Below are 25,882 nucleotides of genomic sequence, written 5' to 3' on the forward strand. Positions count from 1 at the left end.
CATCTCCACTAGTGTCATCCGGTACGGAGCTTTAGAAACTGGTTCTGTTCCGGGTGCTAGATCAATTGTAAACTCAATTTCTCTGTCGGGAGGTAATCCTGGTAGATCATCTGGAAAGACATCTGGAAACTCATTGATAACCAGAATTGCTTCTAGTGCTGGAACTTCCTGACTGGTGTCTACCACATGGGCCAAATACGCCTCGCAATTCTGACGTAATAACTTCTTCACTTGAGCGATCGTTAAGAACTTCTTCTCTTGCTTATTTCCTCGAAATAGCACCTTCTTCTTACTATCCAAGGTCTGAAGTCTCACTTTCCTATTCTTACAATCAATCTGAGCATTATTTTCTGACAACCAATCCATTCCTAAGATAACATCAAATTCTCCCAACTTAAAAGGTATCAAGTTGGCATAGAAATGATGTCCTCCTATCAAAATATCACATTTCGGACACACTCGGTCGACGAAAACTTGATTCTTATTAGCTAGTTCTATCATTAATGCTTGTTCTAATAACTTAACTTCGCAATGCAGCTTATCGACAAAACTTTGAGAAATAAATGACCTTATAGCTCCAGAATCAAATAAAACTTTAGCATCTACGGAGTTGACTGGAAGCGTACCTGCAACCACGTCAGAACTTTGAACAGCATCCTTCATAGTCATGTTAAATGTCCTGGCCTTTGGCTGGTCCTTTACTGGTGGTCCTTCAATCCTTGGCACATTCCGAGACGGAGCACGTGTAAGCCTTGGTGTGTTGCTTATTGTACCTTGTGTTGGGCAATTCCTGGCGATATGCCCTAGCTTCCCACACTTATAACAACCAGTTCCCAAATTCTGACCTTGAATCGGATTCTGACACACATTAGCAAAGTGTCCCTTCCTGCCGCACTTGAAACACGTCACATTTGCATTACAATTCCCAAACTGCTTCCTACCACAAAACTGACAATCCGGTACTGGTGGACGATTGGGCCTCTGCTGATTTGAATTCTGAAAATGGTTGCCTTGTCCTCCATTTCCTGATTGCGGTCTTCTGAGTCCCACATTCCTATTACCCTGAAACTCTGGCCTTTTGTTGAAACGGCCCTGAAAATTACTTGGCTGCTGACTTCCTTCTGATGTTTCTATTTTCCTTTTCTTCCCATCCTTTCCTTTCTGAGACATGTCACTTTTACTTTCGATCATCATTGCTTTCTGAACCACTGCCACATATGAAGTCAACTCAAACATGGCCACTCTGTTCTGAATCCAAAATTTCAATCCCTGTTCAAACCTTCTTGCTTTCTTTTCATCTGTGTCAACCTGGTTTGGCACGAACCTCGCTAATTTAGTAAACTTAGCCTCGTACTCAGCGACAGTAAGATCTCCCTGGGCCAGGTTCAAGAACTTAATCACCATTTGGTTCTTCATATACCTTGGGAAATACTTTTCCAGGAATAGCTTTGTGAATCTCTCCCAAGTTATAAACTCACCTCCTTCCAATGCTCGCGTGGATTCCCACCAATAGTTCGCCTCACCCTTCAGAAAGTAGCTTGCAAACTTGGTCTTCTGTTCAGTCCCTGCTCCGACTAATTCAAAAGCCTTTTCCATCTCCTTGAGCCATGCATTGGCCTCCACGGGATCAGCACTTCCCGTGAACTCAGGTGGCTTTACAGCTTGGAACTGCTTGAAAGTCACCACAGGTGGTGCTGCTGCTTGTTGCTTGTTGCTGTTGCTGTTGTTGTTGTTGCTATTGCGTAAGATGTAACATATGTTGCTGCATCAGTCCCAACATCTGGACAATCACTAGATCTGTACGACTCTCGGTACGATCCTCTCTTGAATTATTCCTTCTCTTTGGTGCCATTATTCTGGTGAGAAACAAGCAACATATATAATAATCTGTCAAGCATTGTGTCAAATATGTAGCAATTCTTTAGCATAACAAAATTCTCAAGCATTATCTTTTCTCAAAATATTATAATCTTGCTACCATATTAACACAAGCGACATGATTATCACATAATCCTGCTTATTATCTTGAGAATAACAACACAAAGAAAATTTACTCAGAATTATCCAAACCTTTTAAATCCTTGCTCAAAATCTCAAATAAACCAACAAACAATGGATAAGGTTGCAACACAACCTTCCAACCTCTCTTCCAACACTTCTTACCATTCTCAAAACCAACAAAATAGCAGGGCAATACTACAAAGGCCTAAGGCTAAACACAAAACAGGAAACCTAAACAACTTAACTATAACCCAGCCCAATAACCTAAATTTAACCCTATAAGAGCTAAACTACACGCGCCTATCTTATAGGATCTTCTTACGACTCACCTATGACAATCCTAAGCCTGTTTCAGTGACCATAACCTGACTCTGATACCAACCTGTGATGCCCTCCAAACCTGGGGTCTAGATTTGGGGGTCACTAGCCAATATTTTATAATAATATAATCACAGCGGAATAATATAATAAATTTGACCCCTTACATGCAACTGGATCGATCACAGGTTATAGTATGGAACATGCACTAATACAAACCAACTGTTATTACAAACCATAATTCTAATTAGTTTTACAATTTATTCAAATTTTATTACAAACCTCTAAACTATTCAAGCGTCCCAAAACAATCTACCTGGAAACACACCAAACTATCTACAAGCATTCGACTTCGTGTCAAACCTGGAACTCAAGCCTGCTCTGGCTTAGCTGAAAGATTAGATTGATAAACAAGTATGAGCGAAAGAAATGCTCAGCAAACAGTATAAAATGTGCTTGAAATGATAAACCACATTCTGATAATAATTGAACAACATGATAAAATCAGTAATATTTGATCAATAATAAAAGCTTCACAAGCTATCAACAATAAACGATAATTTTTAGACTGGAATCTAACTCCGACGGACATACTATCACATGCTGATCAGCCCGTGTGATAGCACAAGGTCATGATTCATAGAAACATGTCCCCAAAACATGAGCACTGAAATAAAAAGGCAATATATCTTCCTGTGGCACAAATTGTGTCATAATATTTCATATAACACATAAAAATAGCCCTCCGCTGGACCGTCCATCCCGGTCACTTACGCATTCATCCAATCCATAAAACATTTTGATCAAATGAGTCAAATCAAAGGACATCCTTATCTGTATAACTCCCCATTTCTCATGGTCCAGAGCTATCTCAACAATCGATGTCGAAATAACTAGAACAATTAGTTATTCGCTAATCCCAATTCAATGTTCCACTGTATAGAGTAATTTATAGCAAAATATAAAACGTTTAACTATTCTGAACTTAGAATAATATGGGTATTAAAAGAATAAAGTTCAGAGTCAATATCATTTGAATGATAAGTGAAGATATAAATATTTGCATAATATGATTCAAAATAAACGTCACTTGAACAATAAGTGAAGTTGGGGGTACTTGCCTGGTATGCTCGATAATTTCTTACTATATCTCTGCTTATAGCTGCTGGCTACTATCTCCGTCTAACACTTGACCGCACTCCTTGCTACTCAATTCTATAAATAAAAGGACTATCTTAATTGACAAAACCAAACTCAATCGACGTAACTATACGTCTTGACATCTACCCGATCGTTTATAACTAAACATGGCATTTTAAAATTGTAAACAGATAGCATGCATATCATATAGCACATAATCATGTTATTCGTATGACACGTAATCACATATTTCATGTAACACATAAGTCAGATCATTAAAATATATGCTTACGTGCGTTCAGAATGAAAATCAAGTCAATATTAGCATTTACCGATCAAATACTGACTCAAACTGATACTCAAATCAAATGACAATGTAATATAAAAGAAATTAGGTCTCAAAAGTATTTTTATTGGAAGCGCAATATTTTTCTGAGTCTGTACGCGTTCGTTTCGTATTAAACGGACGAACGATTTATTTATTACGAATAAAATAAGAAATAAATGGAAATAAATCAATTAATAATAATATTAATTGATTTGTAAATACCAAAATATAATTTTTAAAAGTCTAAATATAATTTTTAGGAATTTTTGAATTAATTATAAATAATTTATATTTATTTAACTATTTATAAATATAATTAAATGATTAAATGATTTTAATCAATTAATTAAATTCATAAATAATTAACTAAAATGAATTATAAATAATTAAATCAAATTAGATTTTTGAAAATAATAAAAGAAAATAATTTTAGGAATTTAAAATAATTAAGAAAATAATTTTTTTAGAATTAAAAATAATAAGTAAATGATTTTTAAACATAAAATAAATGATTTTTGGAATTAAGAAAATGATTTTAAAATAAATTATAAAATGTAAATACAGATATAGGTTTTCAGTTTGTGTTTTTAAAAATAATAGATCAAAAGCTGGTCGGGTAAAAAACTAAACGGGTTGCCAGAAAACTCGGCCGGGTCGCCAAGAACAACCCGCCGGATTTCTGGAAAACCCAGAAACCGACGAGGTTTCCGGTGGCCGCGGCGGAAATCCGGCAACGCCCAGAACGGCCCAAACGCGATCGTTTCAATCGGGTTTGGCATCAAACTTAATCCAAATCACGATACAATTCACCCTGTGAACCCAGAATCAACAAACAACACCGGAGTTGTGATCTCCGGTCAAAACTCGAGTTCCCCGATGGATAAATCGGAAAAATTGAATTCACTCGTTTCTAAACCAAATCGACTATTCTATATATCAACATAAAGCTTTGACAACATACAATCCATCTACATAACTCTAATCATTCACAACAGTCCATATAATTCCAGGAATCTAAAATTAAAATATCAAAACTCAAGAACACGGCTAACATGATTTCGAAATAAAACGATACAAATTTATACATTAATCGACTCATTGAATCACGTTAAAGCTATCTATAATATCAGAATCAATCAAAAATCATTCTAAATCAAAAACGAATTCATGACCAAGAACACAAAATTTGATTTTTCAGAATATTGAACCTCAGATCGTGATTCTGGTATCAAACGATCGGGCTTGAAACAAGGATTGTTTTGGTATGTAGAACATCAACAACGGATTTCTAGAACTCCCAAAATCAATGATTCTTTGTTCTTGAAGAAATTTTACCCCCAAAATTATATTCTTGATTTTTGTTTTTAATGAAATTAAAATGAATTAGAAAGAAATAATGGGCTATTTATATTTTTACAAAAATTATACCCCAAAATAAATTAAGGATATTTTTATCCCCTAATTATAATAATTAGGGCCCCAAAATAATAATTACGGGGAATAATTTGAAAAATGATAAAATACAAAATTACTGTCAAAATTCCCCAAAAATTGCGAATAATCCAAAAATGCAAAGATATTGGGTATTTGAAATACAATTTTTTTTATAAAAATAAAAACACAGATTTTGTGGAGTTTGACGTCCCGGTGGGGTCTCGGTCCGCTGATTTTTGAAAAACAACAACGATCCCTAAATTACCAGAAAAACTCGAAAACACCTAAAATACATTCAAACGCGCATAAATTGAAATAAAACAGGTATCTTAATAAAGATGCTAATAAATACGTGTCCCGATTACAGATAAAGTCGTATAATTAAAGTTTAAATGTATATTAATCAATCGAAAAATTTTCTGGCCCGCGCAGAAACACACATAACAGCTATACCATCTAATATCATGGAAATAATCACTTTAAATTTATAAAACACATAATATTTATTTATTTAACACATAATATTCACATAATTTTTCCTGGATATTACACTAGATCTATTTGTTACCACTAAACTAGGGACTCGTGCATGCTTTATAGACAAGCAACACGGGTTTACAAAATTTGCACTAAAATGTACTAAACAAATTTTTGAAGCAACCTTGTCTATTTCCTTTTTTGGTATTAGCAAATCTGTGCAGAATCTTGTAGGCTTGTGACCATCCTTTGTTCAGTGAATCTTGGCCCTTGATCTTGTATTCTTGAAGATGCTTTTGTATACTTTCCAATTCAGTAAATGAATTATTTGTTGATTGATAATCTTGAATCTTGAACTTGCTTGTATTCTGAATTTGAGATAGTAAGTCGAGATCTCCTTTTGTTCAGTAGAGAAGTGACATATCGATAAGTATAATGACTTATCGATATCTTGAGTTCTCTATAGGTATATTTAACTTGTCAAGTTCACCAGTTCTCTACATGCAGAATGACTTGTCCACATCTCCTGTTCTCTACATGGGCTTTTGACTTGTTGACATCTTGAGTTCTCTACATGAAAAATTTGACTTGTCGATATCTCTGAGATCTCTACCTATAGAAATGACTTGTCGATATCTCTGAGATCTCTATATACACATTTTGACTCGTTGATATCTATGAGATCTCTACATGAGGTATTGACTTGTCGATATCTCCAGTTCTTTATATCTTCATTTGACTTGTCGATATCTCTGAGATCTCTACATGCAGAAATTGACTTGTCGATATATCTTGAGACTTCTCTAAAAGTTATTTTGGCTTCTCGATTGACTTCTCGATATACCTTGATCTGTTACTTGTCGATATCTTGACTTAAAACATTCTTCATAGAACAACATTATTCAATTCCAAGCTTCTACTTCTTTTCTCTAAGGCATGATCATGACTTGATCTTCTTCCAGAGTTTATTCCTTTGCTTGAAACTGTTCACTGAAAAATCTCTCAATCTAATCTACTAAACATTTTTACAGACTCAAGGAATATAATTACAGAATACAAATATTGATTATCATACAACTTAATCCTAGGGTTGTCAATTTGACTTAGTCTTGTTATAATGCAGGCATGTCTTGCACAACATTTCCCATAGATACTATTAATATGTCTTAGTTAAAAAGATTTTTGAAATCTCTGCATGTTAACTTCAAAAACAAGTCTCTTGAAAATGATGGTCTAGTTCTTGAGAATAGAGAGCTTAAAAAGAGAAATGATAATCTAGAAAAAGAGTTAATTTGTATGTATAAAACTGAAGCCGCATGTAAAACGGATAAGCATAATGAAACTCAGATGCACATTAAATATGCCATGCTAAAGTTAGTTCTAGAAAAAGAGATGGAAGTGTTTAAAACTTGGACGAATTCAGGAAAAAAGGTTCATAGTTTATTAATTATAAAGACTGGAAAGAGTGTCTAGGTTATAATAAATACACTGATAAAAACATTGATAAGATTATCACCAACACAAACACCAGTTAAATTTGTAAGTACTGATGAAAATGGGGTCAAGTCAGTCTATGAAATAGAATCAACCTCTAAAAATCCTGATAAAAAGAAAGTTAATTTGAAAGTTTTTAAAAAGAGAGGCAAAAATATAGGTCTTCTCTCTAAAGGACAAATGGAACATAAAATTTGTGAGGTAATTGAGAAATCTCATAAACAGGGTAACAAAAGAGGTAGAAATGGAAAACAGGGTATTAATAAAGCAGACAATTATAAGTACATTACTGATGCTCCAAGAAAGACTTGCTTTAAATGTGGAAATACTAATCATATTGATATTAATTGCAGGGTAATTAAAAAGAAGGCTGTTGTTATTCATGAATCTGATATTAGTGTTAAAAAAGTATTTTATAAACCACATAATCCTTATTTTTACTATAGTAGTGTTTGGCATTCCATCTATACTTGTAATGAATATCATAGTCCGTATCACAACAATTGTGATCCTTTTCCCAAGTTTAATAAAATTGTTATTTCTACTAGAACTACCAAATTAAATACTTATGCATCTTATAGAATTAGAACTAACAGGATAAATCCTGATGGATCAAATCCCGATGGAGTAAATCCTGATGGATTAAATCTTGATGGCCCAAATTCTATCAGAAAGTCTTCTACTACATAAAAATATAAGATGTCAAAAAGGACCAGCAAGTGTGGGTTCTTAAAAATACTAATTGATCTCCTCATTTCTGATTGCAGAAAATGTGCTTGTACTGGATAGTAGATGTTCTGCATATATGACTAAAAATAAATCCTTGTTATCAGAATATGAGGTGAAGGTTGGCCCAGCGGTTTCCTATAATGATGGCAATATAGGAAAAACACTGGGATATGCCAACATTATCATTGAAAATGTCATCATTTAAGATGTAGCTCTAGTAGATGGACTGAAGCACAATCAGTTGAGCATCAGTCAAATTACTTACAGAGAATATCATGTTTTATTTTATGACACTCACTGTGTAGTAGTTCATAAAATAACAAAGAAAGTTGTTTTGATTGGATATAGACATGTGAACATTTCTAAATCCAAACTTCATGCATATACTGATGGACCTGAGACTTGTATGATAAGAAAATATGTATTACTCCCCTGATGGTTTGTGTGATTCCTGTCAATAAGCCAAACAAAGAAAGATTTCTTTTAAGAGCAAGTCCGAATCATCCATCAAAAAGCCATATCAAATGTTACATCTGGATCTTTTTGGCCCTGTTAACATCATATCTATCAACAAGAAAAGGTACACCCTAGTTATTATTGATGAATTTACCAGATTTACATTGGTATTTTTCTTACACATGAAAGATGAGACTCCATATATTCTTCTGGATCACATGAGACTGATTAAAAATGGTTCTAAATACAAAGTGAAAATACTCAGGAGTGATAATGACACTGAATTCCAAAATTCCAAGATGGATAAATTGTGCAAATATAAATAAACCTTTCAACAATTCTCAGCTCCAGGCATACCACAACAAAATAGAGAAAAACATGACACTGATTGAAGTTGGAAGAACGATGCTTGTGAAAGCAAATCTCCCAACTTAGTTTTGGGCTGAAGCTGTCAATACTGCCTGTAATACTCCAAATTTAACTCTCATTAATAGGCATGGGTTAACTCCTTATCAAATGAACAAGAAAAAGAAGGAAAGATTGAAGCATATTTACATTTTTGGATGTAAATGCTTTGTACTGAGAACACATCCGTAAATGCTTGGAAAATTTGACAGAAAAGCTGATGAGGGTATTTTTGTTGGCTATCCATCTTCTAAACCCTATAAAGCCTTCAATATGAGAACAAGAACTATTGTTGAATCCATCCATATTTCCTTTGATGACAAGAAGATTCTTGGCCTTGAAGAAGACACTCATAAAGAACTAGTGTTTGCAAATAAAAAGGTCAAGTCATGAATTGAATCCAATCCTGATGACTCATCAAATCCTGATGATAGGTCAAATCCTGATGATATGTCAAATCCTGACAATAATGATCTTGATCTAGAGTTGGTTATTGAAAATGCACATATTGAAGGGGAGCAACATCAACACACAACCAGTCATAACTCTAGTGAATCAGATCCTGATGATATTGATAGGTCATGAAATACTGAATTAACTGAAAATTCTTCAAGTCATACAAATTTTACAAATGATAGTTCATCTGGAGAAGATCATTCAACTGAACATCAAGATCAATTTGGTGACCAGTCCTCAAATAGAAACTCTACACAATCAGGAAATGAGAGCACTAACACAGAGGGAGCTTCACATGATAATGATTTCAATGAGGCATCCAATATAGGGGGAACATCAGGAAATGAGACTGAACTTCCAACCAAGAGCAATCATATGGAAAAAAGATCACACACATGATCTTATCATTGGAGATCTTGATGCTAGTGTTCAAATAAGAAGTGCAACCGAGCATGAATGTCTATATCATAATTTTCTTTCTAAGGAGGAGCCAAAGAAAGTAGAAGATGCACTCAAGGATGCTGATTAGATTACATCCATGCAAGGAAAGTTGAATGAATTTGAGAGAAATAAAGTATGGAAGCTTGTACCAAGGTCAGAGAACAAGTCAGTAGTTGGTACAAAATGGATTTTCAGGAACAAGACAGATTCAGATGGCACTATTATCAGGAACAAAGCTAGACTTGTTGCAAAGGGATGTTCACAACAAGAGGGCATTGAATATGATAAAACATTTACTCTTGTGGCAAGATTGGAAGCTATCAAGATTTTCTTAGCTTATGATGCTCATAAAAAATTCAAGGTCTTTCAGATGGATGTCAAAAGTGTTTTTCTAAATGGAGAACTGGAAGAAGAAGTGAATGTTGAACAACCACATGCCTTCATTGATCCAAAATTTCCTAATCATGTATATAGACCTGATAAAGCACTGTATGGACTCAAACAAGCATCAAGAGCCTGGTATGAAACACTTGCAAAATTTCTGATTGAAAGTGGTTTCAAGAGAGGTACAATTGATAAAACCTTATTTTACATTAATAAGGGTAAATATCTGCTTTTAGTACAAATCTGTAATATATGGGAAAATTCTGTACATATTTTGTGATATATGTAAAATAAATATTATTTGTGTAATTTAATTAAAATATTTATTGCCATGATTTAGTGTGTGTTAGATATTAATTACAGTCCTGCAAGGATCGGGATATTTTTTGGATAATTAATACGTGTTTAAAATGCAATTATATGAAACGATACACAATTTGGATGCGTTCCAGATTACGTTTGTTCTGTGTTACATGTTAAAACTTATTTTGTGTGCATTTGCATATATTATGTTTATTTTTGGGGTTTATTTTTAATTTACTAAGTATTTTGGTTTTGCAAAAATTATCGGACCGGGACGCGACCGGGACGTAAAAGCCCACAAAATTGGTATTTGTATTTTTATAAAATCAAAGTCTCTTCAAAGAGTTAGTGTTTTCTTATTTTTGTAATGTACGTAATTTTCTGGGAATTTTGATATAAATATTGTAATTATTTATAAATTATATTTTAATATCATTTCCCCGTAAAATATTATCTCTGGGCTTGTGATTTTAAATTATATGAACAAAAGGTACCGTTTTGTGATTTATCAGGAGCGTTATGTAAATATAAATATGTCTCGTAGTTATCTGTATTAGTCTGTACAAATCAAAAACAGAACGATAAGTATTAGTATTTTCTTTCCTTTCTCTTATAATTATATTTTTGAAATTCCATTTCAAAGAATCATACTTTTCTGGATCAAACCAGCTATAGGTTATTTGTGATCTTGGTACTGTATCGAAGCTCTCGACGAGACGATCTTATTCAAACCAAAATCTCTGTTTAATATTGATTATTTCTCAAATTCAGTTTTATTCATATTCTTCGAATTTTATTTTTTGAATTATGTTGATTGTTAATTGATTTTGATGTAAGATTATGATTCTTGAGATGATAAGGATCAATTTCATAAAAAAATTTCATAGTTTTGATTCGGTTTTGCCTAAAGTCGAGTTTTTGGTTTTTATCCAATTTTTATTTCGATTTTTCAGACTGTTCTTGAGTTTGTGATTGTTTTTTTTATTAAATGAATCGATTGTACAATTTCTAAGCTTTATTTTGGTATATACTACATTGGATTTGGTTAAAAATGAGAAGGTTCAAAATTTTCGACGAGTTCACCGGTTTTGTTTTGATTTTGGCCGTAGTTCAGAATCTAGGGATTATTTGGGTTGATTCTGGTTTGAAATCCTGGATTGATTTAGAACATATTAGGATAAATCACATCAAACGATTTATTTTTGACCCAAATCGAGGTTGGTCGGAACTTACGAGATCGCCGGAAAACCTCCTCGGTTTTTGGGTTTTCCAGATTCTTGCGGGTTGTTCTTGGCAACCCGGGTTGTTCTTGGCAACCCATTTTCTTTTTATTCTTAACCCGGTTTTCATCCTATAACTCCCAAATTCCTTTTTCAAAAACTGTTTTTGGGATTTTATTTTTAAAAATAATTCAAAATTTTTGTTTTAATTCCAAAATTTATTTTTAATTCAAAAATAAATTTGGTTGATTATTTTAATAATTAACTGAATTGTTTTAAATTCAGAAAAATATTTTCTTTTAGTATTTTTGAAAATCCTAATTTGATTTAGTTAATTATTATTAATTATAATTATTTATTTATGATTTAATTAATTCATTAATTTTTTAATCAATTAATTTTATTTATAAATAGTTAAATAAGATATAATTATTTATAATTAAGCCAAATAATTAATAAAAACAATTTTGAGCTTTTAAAAATATATAAAGGTATTTAATAATCAATTATTATTATTATTATTAATTAATTAATTCTTATTTTATTCATAATAAATAGACTGTTCATCCGTTTTATACGAAACGAACGCGCCTAGACTCAAAAAAATATTCCGCTTCTAATAAAAATACTTTCGAGACCTAAATCCTTTTGTATCGAAAGATCGTTTATTTTCGATTCGTTCTGAGTCGAACAATCATTGAAAAATTCATATTTTGACCCGATTTCAGTTTTAAAAATACCGAGACCTATATTTTGACGATTTGACTTACGTGCTATATGAATAACATGATTACGTGCTATGTGATACGCATGCTATCTGTTTACAGCTTTCAATGACATGTTTAAATAAACGACCGGGGAGACGCTGGGACGTATATACGTCATTCGAGTGTTGTCTGGTTTATTAAATAAGTGCGTTTGATTTATAGAGTCAAGTCTAGTAAGGCAATCATATTGTAGACAAGACCAATCTCAGTTTTTGCTTATCGGGAAAATACCCCTGTCATACTCACTCTTTCAAGGGTGGCTGCTTCTAGGCTCCAATTTCAGAATAGATGAATATTTATATATTCAGAACTAATATTACTGTTAGGAAAATTCTTGTGATACAGTATATTCGAATACTCGTGGAATTATCGAGTTCGGATTATTCTATTAATTGTTCTACTAGATTGTTATTTTCTATATTTGATAGATAATGAATAACGGGTTAATTATCAAATAACTCACTTGTAACACTCAAATATATCATCCGTGTTAGGTAATGAATCACACACAGAGTGGGGGGGGGTGAATGTGTTTTTCTGATTTTAGGCTTTTCTTGAAAGTTAATGGTTGAACAAAGTAAATTAAATCTTGTATAGAAAAGTGTTCATGCAGACTATAAGCTTGCAGAAAATAAAGAACACAGATCTTCAAAACTCACTTAATTTTTGTATTAAAAATTAAGATGTTTTGCTATAAAATTTCTAAGCTCTTTGAAGTTAAAGAGCTCAGTTTCTTCTCGAGAGTGTTACAAGAATTTTAATCTAAATTGTTACTTCTAACTAGAGGACCAGTGTTAACTTTATATCTCAGTTAACTGCTAGTTTACACAATGGATAATAAACATGCTATTAACTTTTCTAAACTGTCACTTGTCATTTCTATTTATAGAAAAGCAAATCTTCCATTTCTGGATTAACATATCTTTGGCATCCCGTGTTTACTTTAATCTTCCTCTGTCAGTTAATCTTTGCCATTGATCTTGCACACTCTTCAAGCTGCTTTTTGCAGACTTGTCAATCCAGCTGTTGGATTGTTTGTTGATTGTTTATCTTGGATATTAAACTGATCTGCAATTTTGTAATTTGAGACTGTACTACGAGATCTCCAGTTTGAATTAATAGAACACTTGACATCTCGATAAGTACATAGGCTTATCGAGATCTCTAGCACTCCATAATGAGTTTGGCTTGTAAAGGTCTTCAGCTTGTCGAGATCTCTAGTCTTCATAACTTCACTTTGACTTGTAGATATCTCTGAGTTCTCGAATGAATATAGACTTGTCGATAACTCTTAGTTCTCTAGTGAAAGAATGGCTTGTCGATATCTTCTTGAGTTCTCGAGTAGCTTTCTTGACTTCTCTACTCCCGGTGAATAAGGCTTATCTGTCGAGTAGACATTGCTCATCTGTCGAGTAGACATTGCTCATCTGTCGAGTGGATGTTGTTGATCCATCGAGTAGACCCTGCTCATCCATCGAGTAGAAGTTGCTCATCCATCGAGTATAAGTTGCTCATCCATCGAGTAGATTTTGCTCATCCGTCGGTACTCTCTGGCGTTTGAATGACTTCTCGATAAGCCATTCTGGAGTTCTCGAATGACTTCTCTATAACATTAAATCTGTGACTTGTAGAGATCTTGACTTAGAACATTTTTCTCCAAACAAATTTATTCAACTCCAAGCTTCTTCAAAATTCTTCTGAGGCATGATCTTCTTGATCTTCTTCCAGATAGAATCCTTAAGCTTGATACTATTTTAGGAAAAAGACTCTAGTCTGCTCCTTTGCATTTTTACAGACTTTAAGTGTTACAAGTACAAAATATAAATTTAGATAACAATACAACTTACTTAGGGTTGACAAGTTGTCTTAGTCTTGTTAAAGTACAGGCATGTCTTTTACAAAAATCTTCCCCAATTTGTGAGAAGATTGCTTCACACAAATTCATGCATGTTAACAAGACTAACCCCAAGTTTAAAACTGATGGAAGATAAGATTAAAACATAAAGCTTGATAGAATTACAACTTGTACAACATAAGATTCACCAGGTTCCAAGATTACAAGAATCAAGTAAAGACGGTTTTTACATCTGCTTCTTCTCTAAGTTTATCCTTCAAGTGATCAAGAATTTCAAGTTCTTCTATGATGAGTTTTCCACTTAGAGCTTCCACAAGTTTTTGCCTTGCTACCTTAGGGTACCCCTGGTCCAGATACTCTAAATTAAATCTTGAGAATCCACCAACTTTGATGTTTAGAAATCTACCATCTTTAGAATATCTGCTAATTCTTTTTGCTTTCATCTCTTCTAATCTTTTTATAAACATATCTATTTCTTCATCATGTTTCCTTCTTCTTTCTTCAGCTTCAACCTTATCTCTTTTCTTTATTTCCTCCCTTTCAATCAACCATTCAGCCAAAGATGATCTCCAAGTCCTTGTAATAGTGTCCTTGCCTTTTAACAAACTTAGCACTCTCTTACTTTCTGCAGGAATCAAATAATCTATTAAGTCTTTGTTTAGAAGAGTGAATGTACCATCCTTAAAATAGACTCTAACTTCTCTCAGGGATATAATGTAATATATGGGATATATCGTGTAATTATTTTTCTATTAAATAATTATTGTATGTGTTCAGTATCTATTCTGTGAGTTAATTGTTAAATGTTATCTGTATTTGGATATTCAAAAATATTATTAATTGAGTATTTTAATTTTTATATTTCCAAAATAAAACATAGATAATTGTCATATCTTCCTAATTATTTTTATGTTGATTTATGGATTTATAAGGATCATATGAAATTTATAAAATCTTTTTCCGAGTATTTAAAATCTATTTTACAAAAACGGGAACCAATCGACGTCATCCGTTGTTACGTTTTTGGAACCCGAAACTCTTCCGAGAACTCCTTCCTAACCTAATTGAAATATTCCGAGCATATTCCATGTTTCGACTTTTTCGATCCGGCGTACGGTTTGTTCTGCGCGGGTCCCGGCGCAATATTTTCGATATAATATTCGTTTCGGTAAATCAATAAAACCTATATTTTCGATAAACGGGAGGTTTTTATTAAACTATCCCAATTATCACTTCGTAGTACGTGTAACCAGGCGCTGAGACCAAGACCGCAGTACAAATTGTACTGATTTGGATAACTATCCCGAAAACCGATACCGTTTGGATCAGTTTATATAAATAAACGTACCGTTTTATATCCGGAATGATCCAACGGGATACTAATTTTCCGTAATTATAAATAGCCTTTTTCCTTATTTTATTTCGTATCAAAATCATTTGCAGATAGTTAATTCTATAATTTTCAGAGAAAAACCCTAATTACAAAAAAAAACTGTTCTAAGAATCAAACAGCAAAACGAAGGCGTTACCGATCTCTGTTTTCAAAGCTTGAGTAATCAAAACGAAGGATTTGAAGTGTTCTATCAGATTCTTAGCTTTGTTTCACTGCAGAATCAAAGGTTTATTTTCTGGAAATTTATTTATTTTCGAATTTAATTTATTAAAAATATGAATTTTTGTTCGGATGATTGTTTGTATGATTTGATGACTGCATGTTGTAGAGCTTGCTTTCCTGATGATTTTGATATATTATACGTCAGATTTGGAGTTCAATAACATGTTCAAATTTGAGTTTGATTTTCGAATTTTAAAATTAGGGTTTATAACCCGTATGAATGTTTTCAATTGAAATTTGGGGGTTTTTGATTTAGGGGTTATTAGCTGTTGATTTATAGTGGGTTGTGTTCCTTATGAAATTTGCAATCGATTGGTATATAGCTCGTTAACAGAGGATGTCTGAATCGAAGGGAGTTGTGTTTTTAAAATTCACGATGTTCGCCGGAAATCGGCGATGTTCTTGGCCAATTTCCGGCCAAGTCTGGGGTTATTGATGAATTTTGATTGCAGATATAGATTCCTGGTGTTGTGTAGTATTGATCTGGAGCTTGTGGTGGTGGGAGGATGCCGAAGTCGAGTTCTCCAGCCACCCCCGACATTTTCCGGCGACTGGAACTGCAAAATTGCAGTTTGGTCCCTGTACTTTTGAAAACGATGAAGTTTGGTCCCCCAGGTTTCCAGACTTTGCAAAAATTGGATTTCTGTTTTAAAAATGTTTAAAAATCATATTTTCTATTTATTTTTATTATAAAAATTCGTTTTTAATTTCTGAAAATTCTAAAAATTAGTATTTTAATTCCGAAAATTATTTTTAATTCAGAAATAAATCTGAATTAATTAGTTAATTAATTTTAGTTAATTTTAATCGATTAATTGGTCAATTAATTTGGAAATTAATTGATTAATTTATTTAATTAATTATTAATTGATTTTAATTAATTATTTAATTAGATATAATTACTTAAAAATGATTTAAAAATTCCGAAAAATAATTTCGAGCTTTAAAATATTATTCTAAATTATTTCCAAGGCTCGATAATTAGTATAAAATTGTTTTGGAGCCAGAAGTGGCCAACCGAACCCTGTTTATTAACCCAAAATTGATCCAACGACCCGTTTTAATTCCAAAAAATGTTTTAAAAATCATTTTAAATACCCGAAAGCCTACTTATGACCCGAGACTTCTTTATAAATAATATATCATTGAGTACGTGATGTATTATGTGCTATATGTGACTTGTTAATTAACTATCAGTCTATATATTCGGTGTTTACTTGATTATTACATAACTTTCAATCCGTTAATCGGATTTGGGTAAAACGAAGGGTAGATAAAAGTATGTGTTGAATAGAACTCTATGAGTCGATTATTGATAGATGTTTATGATATGTGAGCAGAAGAGGCAAGGCGTAAGAAAGGGAAACAGATAGTTAAGGAGTAAGATGATTGTAATTGGAAGCGAGTGTAGTGTAGTAAGCTAATACCAGGCAAGTGTTCTGAACTTTCTCGAGATATTGTGGTACTTGATAATCTTGTGATATTGCAAGTGCTTTGAAGCACAGAAACCTAAACCCTGATTCCAGTTATTGATCTTGAGCCGTAACCTGATTCTTTCTAGACCATTGATTGTTGTATACCCAAACACGAACCACGAATCTACGATACTACTCCACAAATACATACAAATGAAATACCAAACACTGAACTGAATTACTTATATACTCAATCCATGATATCTTATGCTTTGAAAGACCAAATCCTTGAAACCCAGAAACATTGATTCCTTTGTTATCCAATTCTTTCATTACCCAGCATCCAAGCTTTGAAATTACTTTATTGATCCTTACAAGGATTGAAACCCTTTCATTGTTAAACACTCATTGTTGTTAATGATTCTGGTTATTGTTTATTATTGCTTATTCAGTTATTATGTTAGAATTGGATTGTTTTTATAAAATTGTGGACCAGATTCGTGGTCAGACCATATAATGGTCAAGTTAGGCCAATGTGTGCCTTGGATCCAGTAGTTAGAGCAATGATGTGTGCCTTGCTCGGGGTTAATGCGTGACTGATCAGCAGCCTAACCTTGATTTTTAAATTAAAAATATAATATCCAATTCTAAATCATAATCCATTGTTCACTTGATATCATAATCATGTTCTATTGATGATCATTATTCTCAGTTTTGTCATTGTGACTTGCTGAGCTAGTTAGCTCATTTGTGCGATGTTGTTTATATTTTTTTTCCAGCTAAAAAGAAACCAGTTGGTAACGAGGATCCCCAGTCCAGCGTGAGAGCTAGGGGTTCAGGTTGAGAAAGCTGAGCTAGTAGGCTTCTTTTGGAATAATTTAAGTCTGTAAAAGTTTGTAATAAAGTTTAATACTCAGTTTGAGTTTGAATGATTGGGATTTGAATGGTATGTAATATAAGTAGATGTGTGGCTTGTGTGCATACTTTAGCCTGTTGCGATCTGTGGTAGTTGGTAAATAGGGTCACTACATATTATTGTTATCTTTATTATTGTTATAAGTAGGTTATAAATAAGGTATGTGTATGTGTGTGTGGACCCCAAACTTCTGACCCGGGTTTGGAGGGCGCCACAGGTTTGGTATCAGAGCTACAGGATTATAAGTCACTGACACAAGCCTAGGTTGACGGGAATGGGTAGTGGGTTAGGATTAGAAGTAAGGAATAGAAAGATAGAACGTCGAGAGGTTGAGTGCTTCGGTATATCAGGTATTAGTGTAATTCGCGTTATGAGTTGAGATTCTGATATTGCGATATGATTTCAGATAGCAGCGATGGCCGACTCTTTTATTCTCGTATCAGCTGATCACTCAGAGCCTTCAGTTGGAGTGCCGTCTTCGGATCCACGTCCTGTTGTTCCACCAGTGTTGGTTATACTACCTCCACCTGTATTGCAGCCCGTATCATTGCAGGCTATTCCACCTCTAGGCATGAGGCCACCTGTCAGAGGACCCCCACCTGCTAATTCAGGCTTTACTAGTCATTCAGTCACAGGAGTACCTTTCCAGTTCTCTTCCTATCCTGTCCCATATCATCAGTTTGAGGCTTGCCTTATGGAGCAGCGATTCCTACAGGGTCAGATCCATGAGTTATTGCATATCATGCGTACCAGAGAGATGGGGAGTGGTGAGAGGCAACTTAGGGAGAGGCTCCAGGCATTTCGTAGAGCAGCTGCTGTGAGGATTGCTGAGGCTACACATGAGGACATCACTCCTGATTTCTTAGTGGAGTGGGCTAAGTGGGTTCTAGAGGAGCTTGAGGAGATTGGAGGTCCAGATTTGCCATGAGCCAGAGATTTAGAGATGGAGATGCTGAGCAATGTTGTGATGGTTATATAGTATATACAGTAGTGTGTAGTGTGTATCAGTAGACTTTTGAGTTGTATTTATAGACTAGCTATGCTGACTAGTGAGTAGGTTGTTGTACCCTTTTGCTTTTACTTCCGAAGCGTCTTTACGCTTGTACTACCTAAAACTTTTGATCTATATATATCAGTACCTTTTTCCTTTCCAGCACTGTCATTTATTTTATTGCACCTGTTTTACCTTACCTTATCTATTGCACCAGTTATACCCCTGTGATATAATGTACCCTGTTTTCCATGACTGTTTATATTCTGTAAAGAAGCATGCAATTTACTTAGTTACAACCATTTTAAAAAAGAGATACCTCTGTTTGACAAAACGTTTCTTTTATACAAAGATTTGATTCAAAAGCTGAATAAGTTGTTTGATTCTTTACAGAAAATGCCTCCCAGAAGAAATACCCGCACCAACACCCAGAATGAAGGAACCAACAACAATAACAACCAAGATGATACAAACCCAAATGTGAACCCAGGACCCATAGACCCAGCAATAGCCCAGATTCTTCAAATCTTGGCCCAACAAACAGTTCACCTGGCACAACAACAACAAAGGCAGACCAACCCCCAGGTAACTTTCAAAACTTTTCAGGCAGTAAACCCACCAGAATTCATGGGTTCCTTAAAGCCAATTGAAGCAAATGTATGGTTAAAGGAAATAAAGAAGGCATTTGCCTTAGTGAAAGTAAAGGAGGAACAGAAGGTTGAGTTTGCAAGTTACTATCTGAAGAATGAAGCCACCTATTGGTGGGAGATGGTGAAGACATTGGAAGGTACAGATGTTATTACTTGGGAAAGGTTTAAGGAATTGTTTTTAGAAAAGTATTTTCCTCAGTTTGTTCAGGATCAAATGGAGCTGAAGTTTTTAGAATTAAAGCAAGAGAACATGTCGGTTACAGATTATGAGGGTAAATTTGAGGAATTGACAAGGTATGTACCGTCGTATGTGGATACTGACAAAAAGAAGGCTAAAAGATTCCAGCAAGGTTTGAAACCCTAGATCAGAGGGAAGGTAGCCATTTTTGAATTGGATACCTATGCAGGAGTAGTACAAAAGGCTATGATCGCAGAGACAGAGAGTGAGATGTTCCAGAAGGAGAAAGAAAGCAAGAAAAGGAAGGTTGAGGGAAGTGAGGGTCAGTCACAACCAGGGAAGTTTCCAAATTTTAAGAAGGGCAAGTTTCAGCCAGGGAGAAATTTTAATTTCAGAAAACAGAATGCAGGAGACGGAGGCCAGAGCAATCGTCCAGTTAATACAAATCAGCCAAATCAGTTGAGACTAACTTTTCCAGATTGTCAAGTATGTGGAAAGAAGCATGGAGGAGTTTGTAATAAGATGAATGTGGTATGTTTTAAATGCAACCAGAAAGGGCACTATTCGAGGGAGTGCCGAAATCAGTCAGCAAAAGAACCAGCAAGTAAGGATCAGCCTATCCAGAATCCAGCAGTAAAGGTTCCAGCCATTGGATTTATGTGCTTTAAATGTGGAAAGCCAGGACATATGGCCAGGGATTGCAAGACATCAGCCCCAGTGAGTAATGTATTAAGGATTATGGGATCTACCCCAGCAGTGAATGAGACTCCAAGGGCTAGAGTTTTTGACATGTCGGTGAAGGATGCGATCCAAGATACGGATGTCGTGGCAGGTACGCTTAATGTGAATTCTTTATGTGCCAAAGTGTTAATAGATTCGGGAGCAACTCGATCGTTTATTTCACAAGATTTTGTTAGTAAGTTAAATTGTCCAGTTGAGTGTTTAAATGAAATAATGACTGTGGAATTAGCAAATCAAGAACGTGTATCTATTAATCAAGTTTGTGGGAATTATGAGATTGAGATTTCTGGTAGTAAGTTTTGTGTAGATTTGATACCATTTAAGTTAGGAGAATTTGACGTTATATTAGGGATGGATTGGTTATCTAAGCACGATGCCCAAATAGATTGTGGAAATAAGAAGGTAATGGTGAAGACGCCTGACGAAAGATAATAACGTTCAAGGGTCAAAAACAAGCAAAGAAGTTTTTAACGATGATTCAAGCCAAGAAGCTACTACGACAAGGATGTGAGCATTTCATGGCATATGTGATTGACAGAAGTCAAGAACCAACAAAACTTGAAGACATTCCAATTGTGAATGAATTTCCAGACGTATTTCCCGACGAGTTACCAGGACTTCCTCTAGATAGAGAAATTGAATTTGCGATCGACTTAGCACCTGGAACAGAACCAGTATCCAAGGCCCCATACAGAATGGCGCCTGTTGAGATGAAAGAGCTAGCGAAGTAATTGCAAGAGCTGTTAGAGAAAGGAGTAATCAGACCCAGTGTATCCCCGTGGGGAGCCCCGGTATTATTTGTCAAGAAGAAAGATGGAAGCATGAGACTGTGTATTGACTATAGGGAGCTCAACAAGCTGACAATCAAGAACAAGTATCCGTTACCCAGAATTGACAATCTGTTCGACAAGTTGAAGGGAGCCAAGTATTTCACCAAAATTGATTTAAGATCAGGATATCATCAACTAAAAATCAAGCCAGAAGATATACCAAAGACAGCTTTCAGAACAAGGTATGGACATTACGAGTTTTTAGTGATGTCTTTTGGATTGACCAGTGCCCCGACAACGTTTATGGACCTGATGAACAGAATTTTCAAGGAGTATTTGGATAAGTTTGTTATTGTGTTTATAGATGATATTTTAATCTATTCAAAGGCGGAAGAAGATCATGCGGAACATGTGAGAACGACTTTGGAGATTTTAAGGAAAAAGAGTTATATGCTAAATTCTCGAAGTGTGAGTTTTGGCTACAGGAAGTTCAGTTCTTAGGGCACATAGTTAGTAATAAAGGGATCAAAGTGGACTCGAAAAAGATCGAGGCAATTACGAATTGGGAGAGACCGAAAACACCCACCGAGGTAAGAAATTTCTTAGGATTGGCGGGATATTATCGTCGATTTGTTCAAAATTTCTCGAGGATTGCCACACCATTAACAAAGCTTACACGAAAAAATGAGAAGTTTACATGGAACGACAAATGCGAGGAAAGTTTTTAGGAGTTGAAGCGACGATTGATCACGGCACCTGTTTTGTCACTTCCAAATGATCAAGGGAATTTCATAATTTATAGTGATGCTTCTCACAAAGGATTAGGATGTGTTCTAATGCAGCACAAAAAGATGATTGCGTATGCGTCAAGGAAATTGAAACCACACGAACAGAAGTATCCTATTCATGATTTGGAGCTAGCAGGCATAGTTTTCGCTTTGAAGATTTGGAGACATTATTTGTATGAAGAAAAGTGCGAGATTTTCACGGATCACAAAAGCTTAAAGTACATATTCACACAGAAGGAACTTAATATGAGACAAAGGAGATGGTTAGAGTTGATCAAAGACTATGATTGCTCGATTAATTATCATCCCGATAAAGCGAACGTAGTAGCAGACACATTGAGTCGGAAGGAAAGGTTGAATGTGTTATCAGTACCTGAAGACATATATAAGGAATTTCAGAAATTGGAATTGGAGATTAAAGTTTGCAAGCCTGAGGAAGCGAAAGTATACAGTATGACTTTCCAACCAGAAATATTTGAGAAAATAAAGAAATGTCAGGAAGATGTAATGGATCAAGATATAAATCGTTTGGTAGGTGAAGAATTATGCACGCAAAAGGATGATCAAGGTATTATGAGGTTTCCATCTAGAATTTGGATTCCACCAGTGACGGAGCTGAAAAATGAAATTTTACAGGAGGCACATAATTCAAGGTATTCCATCCATCCAGGGAGTACCAAAATGTACAGAGATTTAAAGAAGAATTATTGGTGGCCAGACATGAAGAGGGAAATCACGGAATGGATTAGCAAATGTTATACCTGTCAGAGAGTTAAAGCAGAGCATCAGAGACCAAGTGGATTGTTACAGCCAATGGAGATTCCAGAGTGGAAATGGGAACATATTGCCATGGATTTCATAGTTGGATTACCAAGGACAAGGGCTAATCATGATGCCATTTGGGTTATAGTAGATAGATTTACCAAGTCAGCTCATTTTCTGCCTATAAATGAAAGATTTTCTTTCGACAAGTTGGTCCATATGTACCTGAAGGAAATTGTAGTTCGTCATGAAGTTCCTGTGTCTATTGTATCTGATCGAGATCCAAGGTTTAATTCAAGATTTTGGAAGAGTTTTCAAGAATGTTTGGGAACAAGACTGAATATGAGTACGACCTATCACCCCCAGACGGATGGCCAAAGTGAAAGAACGATCCAGACAATCGAGGACATGTTATGTGTTTGTGCTATTGATTTCAAAGGAAGTTGGGACGAACATTTACCTCTGGTAGAGTTTTCTTACAACAACAGTTATCATACCAGCATTGGGATGCCACCCTATGAAGCCCTTTATGGACACAAATGTAGATCTCCAATATATTGGGATGAAGTAGGAGAACGCAAGATACTTGGACCTGAACTAGTACAACAGACAAAGGAAATTGTTGAAATTATCCAGAAGAGATTGATAGCCGCACAAGATCGTCAGAGGAAATATGCAGATCAGTCAAGGAAAGACATGGAATTTGAAGAAGGAAGCTTGGTATTACTGAAAGTATCACCATGGAAAGGACTAACGAGGTTTGGAAAGAAAGGAAAGCTAAGCCCAAGATATATCAGACCTTTTGAGATTTTAAAGTGCATTGGAAAAGTAGCTTATGAGTTGGCGTTACCTTCGCACATGGAGCACATTCACAATGTTTTTTACGTATCGATGCTCAAGAAATATAATCCAGACTCCAGGCATGTAATAGAATATGAGCCAATAGAGCTTCAGGCAGATTTGTCATATGTAGAGAGTCCGATAGAGATTCTAGAGGAGAGAGAGAAAGTATTGAGAAATAAAGTGGTAAAGTTAGTAAGAATATTGTGGAGAAACCCAAAGGTTGAAGAGTCAACCTGGGAGTTAGAAAGTGATATAAGAGAAAAGTACCCTCATTTGTTTCTTAGGAGATTCTGAGGACAGAATCCTTTTAAGGGGGGAAGGATGAAATATCTGGGATATATCGTGTAATTATTTTTCTATTAAATAATTATTGTATGTGTTCAGTATCTATTTTGTGAGTTAATTGTTAAATGTTATCTGTATTTGGATATTCAAAAATATTATTAATTGAGTATTTTAATTTTTATATGTCCAAAATAAAACATAGATAATTGTCATATCTTCCTAATTATTTTTATGTTGATTTATGAATTTATAAGGATCATATTAAATTTATAAAATCTTTTTCCGAGTATTTAAAATCTATTTTACAAAAACGGGAACCAATCGACGTCATCCGTTGTTACGTTTTTGGAACCCGAAACTCTTCCGAGACCTCCTTCCTAACCCAATTGTAATATTCCGAGCATATTCCATGTTTCGACTTTTTCGATCCGGCGTACGGTTTGTTTTGCGCGGGTCCCGGCGCAACATTTCGATACAATATTCGTTTCGGTAAATCAATAAAACCCGTATTTTCGATAAACGACAGCTTTTTATTAAACTATCCCAATTATCACTTCGTAGTACGTGTAACCAGACGCTGAGACCAATACCGCAGTACAAATTGTACTGATTTGGATAATTATCCCGAAAACCGATACCGTTTGGATCAGTTTTTATAAATAAACGTACCGTTTTATATCCGGAATGATCCAACAGGATACTAATTTTCCGTAATTATAAATAGCCTTTTTCCGTATTTTATTTCGTATCAAAATCATTTGCAGATAGTTAATTCTATAATTTTCAGAGAAAAACCCTAATTACAAAAAAAACTGTTCTAAGAATCAAACAACAAAATGAAGGCGTTACCGATCTCTGTTTTCAAAGGTTGAGTAATCAAAACGAAGGATTTGAAGTGTTCTATCAGATTCTTAGCTTTGTTTCACTGTAGAATCAAAGGTTTATTTTTTGGAAATTTATTTATTTTTGAATTTAATTTATTAAAAATATGAATTTTTGTTCGAATGATTGTTTGTATGATTTGATGACTGCATGTTGTAGAGCTTGATTTCCTGATGATTTTGATATATTATACGTCTGATTTGGAGTTCAATAACATGTTCAAATTTGAGTTTGATTTTCGAATTTTAAAATTAGGGTTTATAACCCGTATGAATGTTTTCAATTGAAATTTGGGGGTTTTTGATTTAGGGGTTATTAGCTGTTGATTTATAGTGGGTTGTGTTCCTTATGAAATTTGCAATCGATTGGTATATAGCTCGTTAACAGAGGATGTCTGAATCGAAGGGAGTTGTGTTTTTAAAATTCACGATGTTCGCCGGAAACCGGCGATGTTCTTGGCCAATTTCCGGCCAAGTCTGGGGTTATTGATGAATTTTGATTGCAGATATAGATTCCTGGTGTTGTGTAGTATTGATCTGGAGCTTGTGGTGGTGGGTTCCTTATGAAATTTGCAATCGATTGGTATATAGCTCGTTAACAGAGGATGTCTGAATCGAAGGGAGTTGTGTTTTTAAAATTCACGATGTTCGCCGGAAACCGGCGATGTTCTTGGCCAATTTCCGGCCAAGTCTGGGGTTATTGATGAATTTTGATTGCAGATATAGATTCCTGGTGTTGTGTAGTATTGATCTGGAGCTTGTGGTGGTGGGAGGATGCCGGAGTCGAGTTCTCCAGCCACCCCCGACATTTTCCGGCGACTAGAACTGCAAAATTGCAG

Source organism: Apium graveolens, chromosome 3 (genome assembly GCF_009905375.1).
Source record: "Apium graveolens cultivar Ventura chromosome 3, ASM990537v1, whole genome shotgun sequence".
In the NCBI taxonomy this organism is placed as follows: domain Eukaryota; kingdom Viridiplantae; phylum Streptophyta; class Magnoliopsida; order Apiales; family Apiaceae; genus Apium; species Apium graveolens.